At 38.0% G+C, this 21106-nt stretch overlaps 1 protein-coding gene across 18 annotated transcripts in view; it reads left to right on the forward strand.

The window, feature by feature from the left end:
* TENM3 (teneurin transmembrane protein 3) overlaps window positions 1-21106 on the forward strand; it is a 1046942-nt gene that overhangs the window by 763971 nt on the left and 261865 nt on the right. The gene's annotated exons all lie outside the window — the stretch shown is intronic.

Below are 21106 nucleotides of genomic sequence, written 5' to 3' on the forward strand. Positions count from 1 at the left end.
CTGGATTTATCATTTAAGCTGTCACTCACGGCAAGTGAAAAAGCAGTTTCGGTAGTGTTCTGGTGGGGAATAGATTGCAGTGGGTGGGAAAAATGAATTGGAAGTGAAGAAATTGAGGCAAAGAAGTTAGACTTCTTGTTCAGAGAGTGGTCTTAAAGGGAAAATATATTGATGTGGGTGACAGTCACTAAATGAGGCACAGAAAAAATCCAAGTGAAAACTTTGGAACAGGATGGTTTGTCAAGGATGCATGTTAAAGCCAGAATGATTGTTTGCAGAATTTTTTTTGAAAAAGGAATTTAGAGAATTTGAAAGGAAGTAGATGAGAGTGACAAACAGGTGGAAAAACAGTAGGAACAATTAAAATAAGATTACAGCCATTTCAGTTATTTAGCTTAGAAATGGACAGCCTAAAAACTGATAGCAAGAATCGTCTAATAACTATGGCCTAGATTAGAAAGATAAAAAAGTAGTCTGGGTGTGTGTGTGTGTGTATATATATATGAATATATATATATGAATACATATATGTATGTACATATGTATACAATATGTATTTTATTACTGTATATAATATTTCTTAGGTGTAAATTAGTTTGGAGACACTTAATATAAACCTCATTAAGCAGAGGGATGAGGTTTAATGTAAGGAGACTTCTGAAATACATATTTTAATACATATTTTTGATGATTTAGAATCAGTCACCTGGGAGAAATGGAATAAATTACTACTGTAAGTTATTTACAATTCTGTGAGTTTGTGATATCTGTGATACAGTAAAAGTCTAATACCCATTTAAAAGGTTTAAGTAGAACCTGCTACATAAACTTTTCACATTTCACATTAGAAAACTTTGTGATTCCACACACAGCTCTAAGAAGCAGCTCTATAATGACCACATTTTCACCCTACATTAATCTGCAATTTCAAGTCATAGTGTGGTTATGCTAGAGCAAAAAGTTTATTGTTGAGTCCAGGAGAAGAACATGTCAATGCAAAAGTCTTAACATGATGCTATTTTACCACACATTTAAATATATCATTGTTCAGCTGTGACCCTAGGCAGAGAGTTGACTGAAAATCGCCACATAATTTGTTGTGGGAGAATGCAGCAGTGAATTAATCTGAGTGAGTAGAAATAGCACTGGACTGTGAGTTAGGAACTATTCATTCTGCAAAACATCAAACAAGTCAATCTCATCTTTAAATTGAATGGAAAATACCTCTACTTCCTATCTCACAGGCTTGTGATTATTATTCAATGTGGTAATGAGTGTCGAAATCCTTTAAAAAGTCAACAAATGTATAAACGTAAGTTGGTAGTATTGGATCATCATGGTTACATCTATTGAAAGTACTACTCTCAGATTTGCTTAAAACAGAAAGTTCCAGGGTGCTTTGGCTAAATCCCAATGATACTTTTATAACACCTTTATTAGTTCCCTACCTCACAGCGGAACACTTTTTATTAGGGTTCTTTTTCGAAGTTATGAATTTTTTTTAGAGTTGGCTCTACTTTCCCATTATTTCATAGAGTCTGTAACGTGTAAGCAGATGAAAAATGTTCTGTAAGGCCAGGCATAATGGCTCATGCCTATAATCCCAGCACTTTGGGAGGCCGAGGTGAGTGGGTCACTTGAGGTCAGGAGTTCTAGACCAGTCTGTCCAACGTGGTGAAACTCCATCTCCACTAAAATTACAAAATTTAGCTGGGCGTGATGGCACACACCAGTAGTCCCAACTACATGGGAGGCTGAGACATAATAGCTTGAACCCAGGAGGCAGAGGTTTCCGTGAGCCGAGATCATGGCACTGCACTCCAGCCTGGGCAACAGAGCAAAACTCAGTCTCAAAAAAAAAAAAGTAGCATTAATGTATATCACATAAAAAAAACAGAGTTCATGTTTTCTCTGGGGTACATTCTCTTTGGAGTAGGAAGAATGAGTGCATTTTATATAAGAAAACAAAAAAGGAATTTCAAGGCAGGTAATTCCTATTGGATTATAAAATATGAGGCCTGTGACTAATTCTTAGATTTTTAACAGAAAAAAAGATAAAGGAATAGAAACTCTGCATTTTAAAAGAACTTCTTTCCTCACTTTTACCATGGAGCCAGAAGCAAAGATACATCCAAACCCCGCCAAGAAGAATATAAAAAACATAAGTTGGACATGCTTATGGAAATGGCCAGAACCATAATTTAAAAGTAGGGAAAAGGTTTCTGAAGTGTCATGATTGTTGTCTCAGAGGTTCACAGTAGCATTGGAATTCAACAGGCTCTTTGGCCTCTTTTCTGTAGTCTGTTATTTGGTTTAAAAAAACAAAGTTCAATATAACATAATAGATAATAGTCAACATTGTATGGTTCTAGGAGAAGTGATTGAAGTTTAGCCAGTTTTTATACCTTATTTGCATACCTATACTTAACATTCATCTTCAATTATTTCAAAATAATGTGTTGCAAATATTCATAGCACACTGAAAAGCTATAATTCTACTAATGCATATAAAACAAATTTAGAAGTATAGAACCATGAGAGAAACCACACGTTAATCTACCTGGAAATAAATACAGGTAGCCCCCTACATGTCCAAGCAGTGCTGTCTCTGCTTGCTTCACCAACACCACTACTTGATGAAGACGCCCTAGATCCTCTTTTTCTTCATCTTTTTCCTTCTCTTTTCTTTTTCTTGTTCTTTTTGTTTTTGAAGCCTTGGAAGCCTTCAGTTCATATTCGTAGGAGTCTACTGTGTTCATGGTGTCTGGGGCCTCATAGTAATAAAAGTCTTTGGGAATCTTACTGGAATCAGGTACACCCTGGAAACACTCAAATCATCAGGAAACACCAGGCAGTATAATAGACGATGAGTGTGTTAGGCAGAATTCCAAGATGGCCCCCGAGATTCCCACCCCTGGGTGTGCCCGTTCTGTATGAATCTGTGACTGTGAGTGGGATCTGTGAATATGATGGAATATCACTCCGGTGAGTGTCTTATGTTATATGGGAAAGGGGTTTGTAAGCATATTTAAGATCCCTAATCAGTTGACTCTGCATTCATCTAGTGGGAGATCATTTTGGGTGGGCCAGACCTAATTGAAAGAGCCCTTAAAAAAGATAAGAAGCAGCAGCAGATGCTCTCCAATTAGCCTAAAAAAAAAAAAAAAAAAAAAGGAAACTGCTGTGTTATGAAGCTGCTGTTGGAGAGAGAAGGCGTCTAGGGCCTGAGGGCCTCAGTCCCATAGCTGTAAGGAACTGAGTTCTACCAATGACCTGGATGAATTGGAAGAAAACCCCCAAGCTCTAGATGAGAACTGCAGCTCGGCTGATACTTTGATTTCAACCTGGTAAGATCCTGAATGGAGGACCAGTAACTCAGACCTGGACCATCCTGACCCCTGGAAACTGTAAAATAATAAATTTGTTGTTCTAACTGGCTAAGATTAAATGGCAATTTGTTACTTAGCAATAGAAAACTAATATAGCTACACAGAGAATAAAATCAAAGAGTACATGAGAATCCCAAACCTATTAAGGAAAACAACTAATAATAACTTACTTATTTAGTACCAGCTATGTACGGGGCATTATACTGGAAGTTGTTTCTAATTCTCACTGCAGGTTTTATGACCAAAACTAAGACTCAGTAAAATGTTGAAACTTACCCAAGTTCCTTCCCAGTCCACCCATTACACTGTCCAGTGTGGTAACCAGTAGCCACTGCGGCAATCAAGCACTTGCAGAATGGCCAGGCTGAATTGAGATGAACTGCAAGTGTGAAATAAACTCTGCATTTTGAAGATTTAGTGCCCTTTCAAAATGTAAAATATGTCAGTTATTGTTATGTATTGATTCCATGCTGAAATCATTATTTTTGATATATTAAATAAACTGCATTATTCAAATCAATTTTACCTGCTTTTAAAAACTTTTAAATGTGGGTATGAAACAGTTATGATTATGTTATGTGGTTCGTATATATTTCTGTTGGAAAGAGAAGAATTTGAAAAACAAGAAAGAAAACAAAACTCACATCCCACTACTCAGAAATAACCATTGTTAATATTTTCATATACTTTTCTGTTATTTGTAAGGTAGACATTTTTCTTTCCCTCTCCACAGTTTATTTCAGTATGTCAAGAAATATTTGTAGGGGCAAGAGAAAGAAACCCCAGGAAAGCTTAAAATGTTTGCCTGAGATGTTACATTTGCTAAGTGAAGGAGCTGAAATCCAGTCCCATGTCTTTGTGAGAATTCCACTTCTATTTGTTTCCAAGACCTGTGCTCTCTCTGCTGTAGCACAGTACGTCTCTTCAAAAATCTTTACAAGAAAAATTAAAAGATGACTTACAGTATTACATAATAGAAAGGATTGAACAGAAAAGAAAACTCAACAGGGCCTGAAATTTTACATTTTTATGGATAGTTTTATTTGGGAAAAAAAGATTTCTGTATTTCATAATTTCTAACTGAATTTCTAAACATTGGTGACTACTTATGTTTATACCATTGTTGTATTTGGGAAAAAACCTCTGTATTCCAAAACGTCTAATAGGTGAATGTCTAAACATGGGTGACTACCAACGTTTATAGGATCGTTTGTAATTTTTTTTCTAAAATGTATTGAAGAGGCCTAGGTGGGCAGGGGATGCTAGATACAGTTAATGTTGGCTGTTAATGCTAGCAATTATTAATAGGTATGTATAGAATTAAGCAAATAATTGCTTTAGAGATAATTTTTTTTAATGAAATTTGAAGGAAAAGAAAGATACAGATAGGAAGAACTACAATTGTCTTCGTTTGCAGACTACATGATCTTGTCTTAGAAAATCCTAAGGAATCTTTTTAAAAAATTTCTGGTTGAGCAAGGTCATAAGGTACAAGACCAGTATAAAAAAATCAATTGTGTTTCTACATTGTAGCAACAAGCAATCTGAAAACAAAATTAAGAAAGTAGTCAATCAATAGTAAATCTAGTCTCTGGATTAGCAGGTTCATTTCCACCACAGGCAAATACAATCCTTGGCGTCAGACAAGCCCATAGATGTGTATGCATTTAGGGTGTTTGATCTCAACTTAAAAGATTTCATATTGCTTTGGTTTCAGAATATATATTAGTAAGTTTTGAGCATTCGTTACTGAATTGCACTGAAAGTATCTCGTTTCACATATTAGCGTTTTCAAAAGCAGATACAAAAGAGTTGTGCATTAAATTATTCCTGCTAAGTGCATGAGCCGGTGTGACAGTTTGGCTGCTGCTTTTACGGTACAACAGATGCTGGCATTTCAAAATAAACATAAACTTTTTTCCCTAGAAGTAAATTTCCTTCTTTATAAATTAGTTCTGGACAAGTTAGTATAGGCTTGTATCTTCTAGAGAGTTTGTGATTTATTATTTTTATGACAAAATGGCTTAAAAGAAAAATAATTATAGTACCATATGAAATTCATACATCAGCTCTTTCCTTCTCTCATGGGCCATACTTCTAATTATTTTTTCTAATGGTAATTGATAACCAGGTGAATTCCCTTGCCGTTGCAGCTTTATAGAATTTTTTTGCTCTTAGCTTTCTTGGGAATAATAGAAAATCTCCAAGTTCAAATATATGTCAGACTGATGTGCTCCTTCCGTACATAAATAATAACTTTATTCAGAAGCCTGTTAAAGGTAGCTTTCATTTTTTATTTCAGATTTGCATCAGAAAGGTAATGACAGTTCATTAGCCCTTGAAGTATCTAAAACTTAGAAAATATATTTCACAATTCAAGGTTAAATGGGTCATGATCAGTTATGAAAGGAAGTGTCATGCACTCTGTAGAATGTTTCACATATTTCAAAGTGTTATCTTTACAGGGAAACACGTCACCATTCTTCTTCAGAGAAGCGACCTGATGATAGGAAGATCTATCCCGTCTTATCCTTTCATATATTTAATAAGATTTGGTTATGTAGACTTTTCCTGAGGGAAGTTTCACACTGACTTTAGTAGTTGTCTTTGGTACTAAAACATTAGATGAGAAGGATTGTACAGTTATAAATTATCATGCTTTGTATGTGCTTTTGGAACAATGCTTTTTCATACCGCTATATTTGCATGTAGAGTTTTAATTAAGAGATAACTGTCTCCACAGGTTGGCTGCAGAAGCCTGCAGTCTCCAGCAGGGAGATAAATGCCAGTGCCAAGTCATACAGGTTGGGTAGCAAATGGGGGGTCGCTAAGATAAAATGGGCTTGAAATTAAAAGCGTGAGAGTCACTTCTTTGTAATTTAATGAAAAGTATAAAGTATTTTTAATGCATTCACCTATTTTTAAATAATTCCCTATTTTTAATACACTTTAATTATTTTAAATAATTCCCTGAATGTTGCTGCCTCAGGAGGATTTTTTTTTTTTTAAATTCAGCATATGGTTTATTTTTCTAAGCAATTATTATTTAACTCTTAACCAGGAATGTTATAGTCCATGACAATTTAATTTTTTCCTTGTTTTTCCCTGATTCGTTAGAGTCAGGATTCTCTTCCCATGTTCACAAATGAAGTTTTCTTACAAGTGACCTAGATCAAAGAGAAAATAGTTAATTGACTCTCTAGAAAAACCATTCAGAAAAGAGACTCTCATGAAATTCTAACTCAGATTGGCTATTAAGAACTAGTGGCTAAGAATGTTTTATACAGAAAGAGAAAAAAAATTTGAATATTTTTTATTAATAGAGTTGTACATATTTTTAAGTACATGTGATATTTTGATGCATGTGTACAACGTGTAAATGATCTAATCAGGGTAATTGGGATATCCGGCACCTTATACATTAATTTTTTTCTTTGTGTTGGGAACATTATAATTCTTCTCATCTAGCTATTTTGGAATATACAGTAAATTATTATTAACTATTATTTCCCCATTGTACTATCAAATATAGAACTTAATCCTCCTATCTAACTGTATTTTCATATCCATCAACCAAATTATCTTGATCTTTTCCTCCTGCTTTCCCTTTGCAGCCACTGGAAACTGCCATTCTCCCCTCTACCTCCATGAGATCCACTTTTTTCACTCCCACGTGTGAATGAGAGTATGAACTATGTGTCTTCCTGTGCATGGCTTATTTCATTTCACACAATGACCTCCATCTCCATCCACGTTGTTGCAAATAACAGGATTTCATTCTTATGGCTGAGTTATAGTCCACTGTGTATATATACCACGTTTCTTTCTTTTTTAAAAATTTGTTTGTTTTAAATTTTAAGTTCTGGGATACATGTGTAGAACATGCAGTTTTGTTACATAGGTTTACCTGTGCCCTGGTGTATACCATATTTTCTTTATCCATTTCTCTGTTGATGGACAATTAGGTTGATTCCAAATCTTGGCTCTCATGAATAATTCTGCAGTAAACGTGGGAGTACAGATATCTCTGACATACTGACTCCTTTTGGATATCCAGCAGAGGGATTTCTGGATCATATGGTAGTTCTATTTTTAGGTTTTTGAGGAACCTTCCTACTGTTTTCCATAACGGCTGTGCTACTTTACATTCCACCAACAGTGTGTGAGCATTTCCCTGTCTTCGCATCCTTGCCAGAATTTGTTGTTTTTTGTCTTTTTGGTAACAGCCATTCTCATGGGTGAGATGATCTCTTCGGGGTTTTCATTTGTATTTTCATTTTTTTATATACATGTTGACCATCTGTCTCTCTTGAGAAATGTTTGTTCAGGCCGTTTGATCATTTTTAAACTGGATAATTTGGCGGGTTTCGTTTTTTTGGTTTTTTGTGGTTTTTGTTTTGTTTTGTTTTCTGTTTTTTGTTTTTTTGCTGTTGAGTAGGCGGATGTTAAGTAATGCTTAATTGAGACCTCCACTTCCAGTCCAGACACAGTTCATAGACCAAAGGGAGAATGTTGTCGCCACCAAGCCTGTACTTCTGATCAAGACTCACTGTTTGTCCTTTCTGCTTTTACTTTTAACCAAGTAATTATTTCTGCTTTGTCCACAGTTATATTAGTCAATTATAACCTTTCTTGGAACATTTAAGGTTCCTTTGTGCATAATGTGATGGATAGGGGAGACCTTCCATTCCCTGTTCTCATAGTAAATTAGTGGCTACTGAGAAGAGAAAAGAATTGCTGTATTGTAATATGACATAGCATAATATAACATGACATGTCATAACATGATGGAATAATCTACCTTCTCCATTAAGTATTAAAAATTAGAACAAATATTATTCCCCAAGAAGAAGCTCTGGGCAATTTGAAGCTGTTTGTGTAAGTAAGAGTATAGATTCTGATGTCTTTTATTACTGTTTGTTTCTTGGTTGAAGATTTTCTATATATATCACTTATAGCATACCTGGTTTGGAAGGGGTAAGAGTTGAGTCAACTCTCCTTATTTTCTTATTTAAAAACAATTATTATAATGAGAGATAAATTGAATAATTGGAGAGAATAGAAACAATACATTTTACTTTATTACTTTTATAATATCATATAAATATTCTGTAAGATATTTACTTTCTTCATATATATCATGACACACTACAAAGGAATATAACCAGTGTAGAGGGAAGAATTTTCCATAGGAAAAAAAAGAGCTAGAAATCTGACAGTTCATGCAGTCCCTTTCATATCGCTTCTTGCCATTATCTCTGTTATTCATCACTTTCCTGTAACTTGGACGCAGTCATCCTCTTTTTATGTTTAAAGTCCAGTCTGTTAAGACAATTGTTGCTTAAGTTTATTTGGAAAACAGGATGAAGAATATGCTCACACCAGGAAAGCAAAAGTCAGATTGTACAATTAATTATTTTGCCAAATACTTGAATGGGTTATCATTTCAAATTGGTGACATGTCAAAAATCTTGCACTGAGAACCAGTATACCATCTTTTAATTCATTCAGAATGATGGGATAATGTACCTCCACACTGATGAACTTTTTTTTCTTTTTTGAATCAGAGTCTGTCTCTGTCACTCAGGCCGGAGTGCAGTGGCATGACCACGGCTCATTGTATCCACCACCTCCCAGGCTCAAGCAATCCTTCCACCTCAGCCTCTCAAGCAGCTGTGGCTACAGTTGTGCACCGCCATGCCTGACTCATTTTTTTTTTTTTATTTTTTGTAGAGGCAGAGTTTTGCTATGTTGCCAGAGTTGGTCTCAAACTCCTGGGTTCAAGTGATCCTCCTGTCTCGGTCTCTCAAAGTACTGGGATTACAGACTTGAGACGTCACACCCGGCCTGACTAACTCTTTTAAAATCAAACAAATATTTGTAAATCCAAACTCAGAGTCATTGCTTTTTAAGACCAGAGGGGGCCAGGCACAGTGGCTCATACCTGTAATCCTAGCACTTTGGGAGGCCAAGGTGGATGGATCCCTTACCCCCTGGAGTTTGAGACATAGTAAAACCCTGTCCCTACAAAAAAAAAAAAAAAAAAAGGAAAGAAAGAAAAACAAAAAAGAAAAGAAAACTAGCTAGGCCTGGTGGCACACACCTGTGGTATGGTCCCAGCTATACAGGAAGCTGAGGTGGAAGGATCGCTTGAACCCAAGAAGTGGAAGTTGCGGGGAGCCAAGATCACACCACTGCACTCCAGTCTTGATGACACAGTGAGACCCTGTCTCAAAAAAAAAAAAAAAAAAAAAAAAAAAAAAAAAAAACCAGAGGGAATGAAATTTCATGTGAGGAAACAAAGACCCAGGAAGTGCACAGTAATTTTCACAGTCACACAGGTAGGCCCTGGTGTCCATGAGTTTAGCCTCTATCCCTGCCAAATCCTCGCTCCAGGGTGCAGTACTCCACCCTGCCTCTGCCTTGGGTAAGGAACAAACTTAGTAGTCAGGAAATTTATGAAAAAATTGCCCATAGGGCTATTCCACAAAGTGGACTCCATAGTCTATTAAAACTGTGATCTTAAAAATTAAAAAAAAAAAAAAAACAGAAGCTATACCGGCTGCTGGCTCCAGACATAAATTTAATCCTCACAGCCATGCTGTTGGATGCACATTATTTCCAATTTTACAGATTAGGATCCAGAGACTTGGAGAGGTTAGTTAGGTGATTAACCCAAAGTCATACCATAATAGTTGCCAAAACATAAAATTCAGCCTATCTGACTTCAAAGACCAAACACTTTCCATCACGCTATGCTTTCTCTCCTTTATACTTTTCAAAAAACCCATTTCTGATGAAGCAAAGCACATCTATGTGACTCACGAATGTAATGCTTCTATAGAGAAGTCCAGAACTGTGTTTATGTCCACCCACCCCTCTGACACCTGCCGCCTATGCCGCGTATGGGAGTTGTAGTAAGGAATTTCTGTTGCCCTTAGAGTTCTATTGTCCTCATGCGTATTGATTGCCTGCAGAAGTTGAGTTGTCAAATTACTTGCCTCTTTGTCAGTTAACAGCATTGTTTGCTTGAGTGGAGTACCCCACTCAAAATGAAGCCAGCAAGATTTCCAAATAAATGAAAGACATTCCGATAAGAAATATGGACATAGTCGGCCGGGCGCGGTGGCTCAAGCCTGTAATCCCAGCACTTTGGGAGGCCGAGACGGGCGGATCACGAGGTCAGGAGATCGAGACCATCCTGGCTAACCCGGTGAAACCCCGTCTCTACTAAAAAAATACAAAAAACTAGCCGGGCGAGGTGGCGGGCGCCTGTAGTCCCAGCTACTCGGGAGGCTGAGGCAGGAGAATGGCGGGAACCCGGGAGGCGGAGCTTGCAGTGAGCTGAGATCCGGCCACTGCACTCCAGCTGGGCGACAGAGCGAGACTCCGTCTCAAAAAAAAAAAAAAAAAAAAAAAAAAAAAAGAAAGAAATATGGACATAGTCAAGCCTCATGAGAGGACGTAATCAGGAAAACACTGAACAACTCATTACTGATTTAGATTATTTTCCACAGTTTCCAATGCCTGACACAAATTTTCCTATTGCATTTGCCGCTTGCTTTCTTTTCCTTTTTTTTTTTTTTTTTTCTGAGACGGAGTCTTGCTGTGTCGCCCAGGCTAGAGTGCAGTGGTGCCATCTCGGCTCACTGCAAGCTCCACCTCCCGGGTTCACGCCATTCACCTGCGTCAGCCTCCCGAGTAGCTGGGACTACAGGCGCCGCCACCACGCCTGGCTAATTTTTTGTATTTTTAGTAGAGACGGGGTTTCACCGTGTTAGCCAGGATGGTCTCGATCTCCTGACCTCGTGATCCGCCCGCCTCGGCCTGCCAAAGTGCTGGGATTACAGGCGTGAGCCACCGCACCCGGCTGCATTTGCTGCTTTCTTGTGTATCTCATAGAGGCAGCCCCTAACCATCCCATTTCAAGTGCTCCGCCCCTCTCACTGTCCTGTTGTGATTGGTAGTACCCTCAGTAGCGCTGCACGTTTAGTCTAACCGTATGACATTCCCCTTCTTGTTTCACTTTCCTTTTGCCAAATCAAACACGTGACCTAGTGGGACTCTATACCTGACATCGTTGTCAGGTATTAACATGCACTCAAAGGAAATGAAATAGAAAAAGAAAATAGTAGGAAGGAAGAATATTACTTTGTTTAGTGTCTGCAACCCTCACTAGAATGTAAACTCCATGAAGGTCGAGCTGTAATTGTGTTTTGTTCACCTCTCAAATAGAGAACACATTTGCTAAATGACCGACTGAATGAATGAATTGCACTAATTTACTACGAAGCCTCAATAGCTGCTCATTTCTCTTGACTATTTTACTTCCTAACGGATTTAGCATGGTAGCCACGTGTTTTATTCCTTAACATAGACAGGTAGCTACCGTTCTTGTGCTGGCTTGTTGAACTGTGTGATGATTGATAGTCCTGAATCTGTGTGATGATAGTCTTGAGGCTGTATTCACTACTGTATATAATATTATTGGTTACTTGTCTCTCTTTTACCTTCTTGAAACTAATTAGCCCTTTCCCTCCTTTCTGAGTTTTTAATTTTTTTTTTTCTGAGCTCCTAATATGGAAATCTGCTGGTATGTATAATGCATCTGACAAATGAAATGTGGATAATTATATTGTTTTTCTTTAGAGATATAATGAGTTGTCTAAAGTATTAGACTTGAAAGCAAATACTTCAATTGAAGAAGTCAAAAGTAGTTAAAAATCAAAGGAGGTAATACAGTCAAATAAAAAGTTAGGCAACAGGTTATTAACATACATTTGCTATTTGTCGCCTACCTTATTTCCTCCAATTTTGAAACATACTTTTGTTTTTTAACTTTCTGAAATTGGGATGTATTTCCAAAAAGAAACTTGCTTGCTGCCAGGTAAGAGGAATAAATTATGACATCGTTGTCACCGTGGTGCTATACCTAATTACAGATGATCAGGTCATTCAGAAGAATCGTTAAACTTTAAATGAAGGAAAGGCTTGTGATTGTGTTACTAAAACAAACCAAAAACAGGATACTTAATTATGTAGGTTAAGGGGAAGTATTACCTGTTGGTTTTAAAAAAAACAAAACACACCCCAATGTACATGTATATATACACTAACGTGGCATTTTACCCTGTGTAAGATGTAATTAAATGGATGACTGATGATGTTACAATTCATGATCTCACAGATAGAAGGAATACAGCGATTGTGTGCATTTGGATAGGTCACTTAACCTCTCTAAACATTCATTTTCTCACCTGTGTATATAAGGAGTTAGGCCAAAGATTTTTTTTTCTTCTTTTTTTTGAGATGGAGTCTCGCTCTGTCGCCAGGCCGGAGTGCAGTGGCACGATCTCAGCGCACTGCAACCTCTGCCTCCCAGGTTCAAGCAAGTCTCCTGCCTCAGCCTCCTGAGTAACTGGGACTACAGGTGCATGCCGCCACGCCTGGCTAATTTTTGTATTTTTAGTAGAGACGCGGTTTCACCATGTTGTCCAGGATGGTCTCGATCTCTTGACCTCATGATCCGCCGGCCTCAGCCTCCCAAAGTGCTGGGATTACAGGTGTGAACCACTATGCCTGGCCTAGGCCAAAGATTTTTAAAAATCCTTTCCAACCCTAATATTCTTGCATTCTTACGTTGAAAATGAATCTTGAAAACAGCAAGATTTTAAATGTTTGGTTTTTTCTGAGACAGAGTCTCGCTGTGTCGCCCAGGCCAGAGTACAGTATTGTGATCTTGGCTCATGGCAACCTCCTCCTCCTGGGTTCAAGCTACAATCCTGCCTCACCCTCCCAAGTAGCTGGGATTACAGACATGTGCCACCATGTCCAGCTAATTTTGGTATTTTTAGTAGAGACGGGGTTTCACAGTGTTGGCCAGGCTGTAAACAGTTTTAATCACTACTTAAAATGACATTCTCTGTGGCCTAAGGGTTTCTCCAGTGCCTGCTTCCAGAATCAGTTTAGTAGAGGAAGATATACAAATACTGTATTATAAAACATTCAATGAAATTACAGTATTCTGAAGAAAAAATAGGCTATTTCTCTGATCTATGTATGTGTTTTAGGGGAAGAGTGATTCTTTTTTATCAGCAAAGACCTTAAACCAAAATCTGAGGACAAACAGGAGTCTCATTTATTCATGCAAAAATGCTGCTTTTATTACAACAGTTTGTTAAGGTAAATTATGCATTAAACAAACCAATTTTGTATTACTGTGAATCACTCAGTATGGTGAATTTGGATCATTTAAACTGCAGGGTTGTCCCATCTTTTGGCTTCCCTGAGCCACATTGGAAGAATTGCCTTGAGCCGCACATAAAATACACTAACAATAGTAGCTGATAAGCTTAAAAAAAATAGCAAAAAGATCTCATAATGTTTTAAGAAAGTTTATGAATTGGCGTGGGGCCACGTTCAAAGCTGTCCTGGGTTGCATGTGGGCTGCGGCCCAGAGGCCACGGCTTGGACACGCTTGATTTAAAAGATTGTACTTTGATTACAGAAGTTCAGTGTTCATATTTACTCTGTACCTTAAGTACTTGACGCATGATTGTTCTCTGCTTACCTGTGTCAATGTTTAGCTGCAGTAACACATTTTTGTGATTTCTATGCTTGCGACTGAAACTCACTGTGGCTTATGAACTTGTCAATTTCTATTCCTGTCATTTTGAAGAGATCTCCAGGTAGATGCAAATTTTCAATATTTTCATAGAGAAAGGAAGAACGTCTTATATACTGGGCTAGTGCTATAATTGAACTTGAAAAGAGTTGGGAGGGAGGGCAGTGAACATTAGGACCACAGGTGCTCTAAAGAAGAACCCTAAGATGAACCAAAATTTATCGCTTGGTCTGAAAAGATTATCTCTGTGGCTTATTTTCTGTCTTATCGATAAATTATGGTGGATTTTCAAGTATAAAATGTGTTCAACATCGATTTTTTATTCAGTATTAACTTTCTTATCACTTAGGAGTTCCAGGGCATAATAGAGATAATCATCTGGAAAGACAGGCCTCTTCTCTCTGCTATACCCACTAACTTTTAATGTTTATCTAGGTTTGTGAATCCAGGATGAGTTTTTAGCTTGCATTTCACTCTTTTTCCTTTCTTCTACAGTATAAGTATAAGTTTTTTCCACTCCACCCCATTTGGTTCAGGGGCCTAGATAGTACTAAAGGCATACCATAACCTTCTCCCTGTAATTATCAGGGAACACTGTCTTTTCCTCTCCATCTATTCATTCATTCATTTGTTCATTTATTCCTTGACATATGCTTTTAACAAATATTTGTTCAACACCATCTTACAGGCTAAGGTGTTCTGTATGTAAACCCCAGTTAGCCACTGACACCAAAGTCATGGCTTACAGTGTAGTTGCAGAGAAAAGTAAGTCAACAATTACCATACAGTGTGATAAATACAGTAAGTAGACTTGTATACAGGTGCCAAATGATTTAAACTGGGCTCTAGTGAGGAGAGACCAACATTGTTTTAAGCCTTTGCTCTATCCTTGCCGGTAGGTTTTTATGTGGTTAGCTGGTTTGAGTATATATGTAAGCGAGGTATCTTGATATCAAGTAGTAAAGGAAAATTACTTTTTGAAATAACTGGGAGTTTCAGACTGGTCAGTGAGAATTTGTTTCTGTTTTAAAATTAAATTATAGATGTGGCCAACATCTCAACCACAACTTGTTCACAAACATATTCATCTCATAGTCAGTGACTTTTTTGTAAATTTTTTTGGAACATGAGAAAAAAAATTAGGCATTGAAACTCAGCGGGCTCATATTTTCTTTTTGTCATTGGAATTATCTCTAAATTTTATGCATGCACACATTTTCAACAGGCTGCCTCTCCAAAGTATTGTGTTTCGAAACACTGCAGATTTTAGTTGAACTTTGCCTTTCCCTGTTTGTAAAATATCTATTTTACTTACATTGCCCTGTTCCAGGACACATTGAAAGTAGTTCAGAAGGATATGTGAAACTGAAGGGGAACAGACACGTTAAAGCTAGACGCGATTAAGTGCTGCAGCACTCTGTGTTGCTTGGTCTGGAGCAGAGTTCCTCATCTTAGTACTAGCAACATTTCGAGCCCACAGGTATTTATTGTGGGGCCGTGCTGTGCGTTTTAGGATGTGTAGCACCATCTCTGACCTCTACCTACTAGATGCTGGTAGCACCCTCCTAGTCATGGCAACCAAAATGTCTCCATTTTCTAATGTCCCCTGGGGGACAAAATTGCTTCCAGTTGAGAACTGCTGACCTGGAGTGTAGTTGCAGAGAAATGGATCTGTTTTGGAGGTAGAATTAGCAGGACTTGCTTATGGATTCCCCGTGGAAGTTGAGAAAAACGAAAGAGCTCGAAGTGAATCCTAGATGTTCGGCTTACACTCCCAGTGGAGGTTGGTGCCATTTACTGAGATGGGGAAGACTGTGGGAGGACAGGTGATCACGGGGACTGGGCAGGTGTAAATCAAATCGTTTTTGTTGATTTGGACATAGCAAGTTTAAATCCAAAAGAGTTGTCAAATGGGCAGGTGGATTTGAGTCTGTTGCTCAAGGAAGACTTTTTAAAAGCAGAGTCAGTGAGGCCCCTCTGGAGAGAGTGTAGATGGAGGAGAAAAGGGTGGTCTCGAAACCAAGCTCTGGGAGTGGTTAGAGGAGAATGGACAGTGAAGGAGGCTGGTGAGAAGAAATCAAAGAGCCTGTGCTATCATGGAAATGAAGAAAGGAAAGTGTCAAAGAGGAGTATTCACTTTTGTTAAATACTTCCAAGACATTTGATAAGAAATGCTAACATTGTCTTGTTATAAATAACGGAAATTAATTTTTAGCTGTGAAAAAATTAGGTCCTAAAGCAAATAAAAAGATAGTGATGGGGACATAAAATAGGCTGTGAAGTGAATTTAAAATGCTAAAAGTTACAAATCCCAAAGACATAACCCTTGCTCTGGATGTGCTACTTCTTGGCTGTGGACGTTCTAAAAGCCATTAGAAAGCCTTTTGTCACTTCCAGTATTCACAATGACCATAAAGTAAAAGGGGTCCCCAAGACCACCCCAGGCTAGACGATTTGCTAGGAGGACTCACAGGGCTCAATATGTTAGTCATATTCACAAGGAAGATTTACTAGAGTCAGAGGAACTAGAGCAAAGTCAGCAAAAGGAAAAGACACGTGGGGTGAAGTCCACAGGAAACCAGGCACAAGCTTCCAAGACCTCTCCTGTGTCTGTCTGCCACAGGACAGTCAGTTCCTATGGCAGTGAGAACACACGTGTGAAATGTGTTCTGCCGGGGAAGCTCGTTAGAGACTCCGTGGCAGGGTTTTACTGGGGCTGGTCATGGAGGCACCCTCCGCCTGGCATGTACCAAAATCCCAGGCTCACAGAAGGAAAGCAGATTCAGCAGAAACTACACTGTATGCATAAACAGTTTAAACATGGTGAGCTGCTCTCATTAGTCTGAGAATGGTGGGAACCTTCCTGAAATCTGGGTTCCCAGACACCAGCCACGGCCAGCCTTGCAAGCAGGCCTTTTAAAGCCGTCTCAGGACTGCTATGTTAACTCTTTTTTTTGTAAACAGGCCAAAGCCCAAGGAAAATACAAGCGTACTTGGCACTATGACTACCTCAGAATTTCTCTGGAATGGGCATTTGTTTAATAAACTGTTTCTAACATATTCTAAATCATTTGGATAGCTAGTAAGCTAAAATTTTTGTCTGTATGTATTGGGAGGCAGTCTAGCATATAATAAAATAATCATAGACTGTGAAATTTGACCAATCTGGCTTCTCTAGTCGTGGCTCAGCTACATACTCTCTCTGTACCTCCATTTCTGGTAATAAAACCTACCATTTTGAAGATTCAGTGATACATGCATACAGTACCTAGAATAGTGACTGACACATGGTAGCCATTCAGAAATAGTAGTGGCATTGATGTTAATAATTGCAACAAGAGTTGTTTTAGTATTGTCTTTCTTGGGTTAGACATGCCATTACTTTTCTTGGATTAATCGATTGTAATATCCACTCTTCTGTATTTTCACTAAATGGCTTTCAGTTTTTCAATTAAAATTTCGGTTGAACAGTATCAGAGGCATTTTAATAAAAAATTTTACCGAGCTTGATTAGTTGATGAGAAGTAAATTGCTCATTTTTGATTACCACATTAACTCTTTCTGGCCATTAGGGTACCATTTAGTAAATTACCTCTTTTAGTACAGTACTCAAAATGTTACCCAAGTGACCAGAAAGAGTTAATCACCAACAGGCTGAGCCCTTGACTACCTCCTTACTATTAGATCAGTCTCGTTATATTAAATGTTTCCCTTCCTATAATTGTCATTTTCTTCAAAAAATGAAATATTGGATACAGTTATTTATTTTTAATAGACCTTATAAGCTCAATGAAAAGTATGCTGAGTTCACTCATACACCTTCTAACGGGATTTAAATATCGGTACTCACTATATAATATGCAAAATCAATCCAATGTGGATAATAAATGCAGCTTTCACAGTGCGCAGGAAGGGCATTATTTCCCAAGGGTACAGGTGATTCCCTGATTATGATCTGAGTGCTAAGGAGTCATATTAATATGCCCCCCTAAGTGCTTGAGCACTAAAGAAAGTTGTGCCTCATGGCATTGTAGCAGGTAAACTTTCATGTGGGCAGGAATCCTGCCTTTTAATGTATACATTATCAGTCCTCCTGTGGATTGTTTTTATTGCTAATTCTAATACAGCTTTTAATTATTCAGGAGTACGCCTTACTTTCTTATGAATAGGGGCCTGCAATCTATTCTTAAAATTACATCTCTTGCTGGGCACGGTGGCTCATGCCTGTAGTCCCAAGCACTTTGAGAGGCTGAGGTGGGAGGATTGCTTTAGCCCAGGAGTTCAAGACTAGCCAGAGCAATATTGAGACCCCTGTCTCTACAAAAAATTTCAGAATCAACCAGGCAGTGCATGCCTGTAATCCCAACTAATGTGGAAGGATCACTTGAGCCGAGGAGGTCGAGGCTGCAGAGAGCCGTGATCACACCACTGCACTCCAGCCTGGGCAATAGAGGAAGACCCTATCTCCAAAAAAAAAAAAAAAAAAAAAAATCTCTAGTCAAATATTTTTCCAGGTCACCTGGGAAAATTGTTGTTACTCTCTTGGAAAGAATATTTGACTCCTGAAGTACTAGTTTTTGCAATATAAAAGGTTGTCTTTCACTTTGGGAGGCAAAGGCAGGTGGATCATGGGGTCAGGAGTTCGAGAACAGCCTGGCCAAGATGGTGAAACCCCGTCTCTACTAAAAATAGAAAAATTAGCTGGGCATGGTGGTGGGCATCTGTAAGCCCATCTACTTGGGAGAGTGAGGTGGAGAATTGCTTGAACATGGGAGGCGGAGCTTAAAGTGAGCCAAGATCACTCCACTGCACCCCAACCTGGGCAACAGAGCAAGATTCTATCTCAAAAAAAAATTTTTTTTAAAAAAGGTTGTCTTTTCATTGATATAGTATAGTCTGATAATCCATGAGCCACTTAGTGTTTACTGAGTTGTCACTGAATGTGTAACATTAAGTGCTTTCAGTGATACAAAACTAATAGATGACTGGCTTGCTGATTGATTCAGTAGATGCTTATTTAGAGAGCTATGTGCTGTGTACTCTAAGAATACAAAACATCAAAGAAATTGAAGTCTGTCTGGGGAGATGATTAATGATGACATCATAGTACAATACCATTGCAGCTACAACCATGCATTCAGAGGAACATGCCCAGCTACTGCAGCATGTCAGAGGGATAACCAACCCAGATTGGAAGGAGTCAGGGTTATTTACCTCCAGGAGATGAGGCTGAGCTCAATCTTATGGGATAAATAGGAGTCATCTGGCTATTTGTACCCCAGAGGACAATATAAAGATACAAACTTGAGAAAAAAGATGAAGGGCAGAGGGCTAGTGCTATAATAGTGTCTTGTTGTTTATTTCATGTGCCAAGCAGAAAGCAAGGCTGGGTAAGTAGAGAGACATCAGGTTAGGGATATGCCATGGTTTAAATTTGCTGAGTTTTTTGTAACCTAATTAGAAAAAGGAGAGTAATGTGTGTACACAGTGGAGACATGGTCACTGGAGTTCATTATTTTATATATTCTTCCCCAGAATCCATATGGGGAATAGTATTATTTCTCTGATTTTATATATAAGAGCCTGTTTCTTCGAAATATTAAGTGAATTGCGTAAGGATTCAGAGAAGATAAGTGATAGAGATAGAATGCACTTCTACAGAATTCCAAAATCCAAACTTGCAGAGATACTGAACAACATGCCCAGGATGATACAGTGAGTAAGCCCTTAAAAACCCGGATTTGGAAAGTGAGATCAGATTATGTTTTCTAGTTATAACTGGATTAATTGAAAATGAGGACCATCACTGATTTCACAGTGCTATATTCTTAGAGATATGCCAGATCATAAAATGGATCTTTTTTCCTCATATACTATGTAGCACCTTGTCCAAGCAAGCTGAAATTTGGCGGATGATTTTTGTTTTATAACAGACTTTTTTGGGTGTGTTAAGAGTCAGGATTGCTGTGGTATGGACTTGCACCCTCCTCCTCAAATTAGCCCAGTGCAGAGATTTAGCCTTTTAATACATACAGGTGGAAAGATAGCGTGGACTACAGGAAGAAAACAACAACCAAACTGTGCATTTTCCTTAGATGGTTAGATCTGCCTCAGGCAATCCTGTAGAGTTTCAGATAGAAATGCATTCATCTTGCCTGTGGAAAATAAATTCTCAGTGAGACTACTTACTTATTTTCAAACTCTGACCCTCATATACATATTGCGGTTAATTTTCATGCTTGTTCTGAAATTCTTGTTGGTATTTCTATTGAAAAAATGAACTGTTGTGATTATTGTATTCTTCTCATAGACTCTGAGGCAAGGTAGAATACTTCTTAGGCCAGGATTTGGGCAGAGAGGGAGTCTTTTTCTCGTAAAGTATTTTTATTGTGTCTGTGAGTGGTGGCTCATGCCTGTCATCCCAGTGATTTGGGAGGATGAGGTGGAAGGATCACTTGAGCCCAGGAGTTCAAGACCATCCTGGGCAACATAGTAACAGCCCCATTTCTACAAAAATGAAAATTAAAAAATTAGCCAGTTGTGGTGGCATGCACCTGCCATCCTAGCTACTCCAGAGGCTGAGGTAGATGGGTTACTTGAGCCCAGGAGTTCAAGGCTGAAGTGAGCTATGATCATGCCACTGCACTCCATCCTGGGTGACACAGCAAGACCCTGTCTCAAAAACAGCAACAGAATTTTTATTGTAATGGCATTTAATCCATAATGAATTATGATAACCATTATTGCATTATTATATGTGAATAATAATAACACCTACCCTCAGAATTAGTGTGAGAATTAAATGAATAAAGATATGTTAATATATGTGAAATGTTTAGAACAATTACTGGCACACAATAACCTCTATACAAGTATTTGTTATTATGACACACATTTATATTTTATATTTAGGTTCTCTATTTTAATATTTTACATGTGTTGGCCTTACAACAATGAAGAATTCTGTCCAATATGTAGAAACTCCAAATGGGAATTGAGGTAAATGCTATGAACAAATGGGGTGTATTTTTGTTTACTTTAGATTTGCACAGATTAACTAGATTGTTGTTTCTGCTGTTAGTAGTAATATTTT

This window comes from Chlorocebus sabaeus, chromosome 7, assembly GCF_047675955.1.
Source record: "Chlorocebus sabaeus isolate Y175 chromosome 7, mChlSab1.0.hap1, whole genome shotgun sequence".
Taxonomy (NCBI): Eukaryota; Metazoa; Chordata; class Mammalia; order Primates; family Cercopithecidae; genus Chlorocebus; species Chlorocebus sabaeus.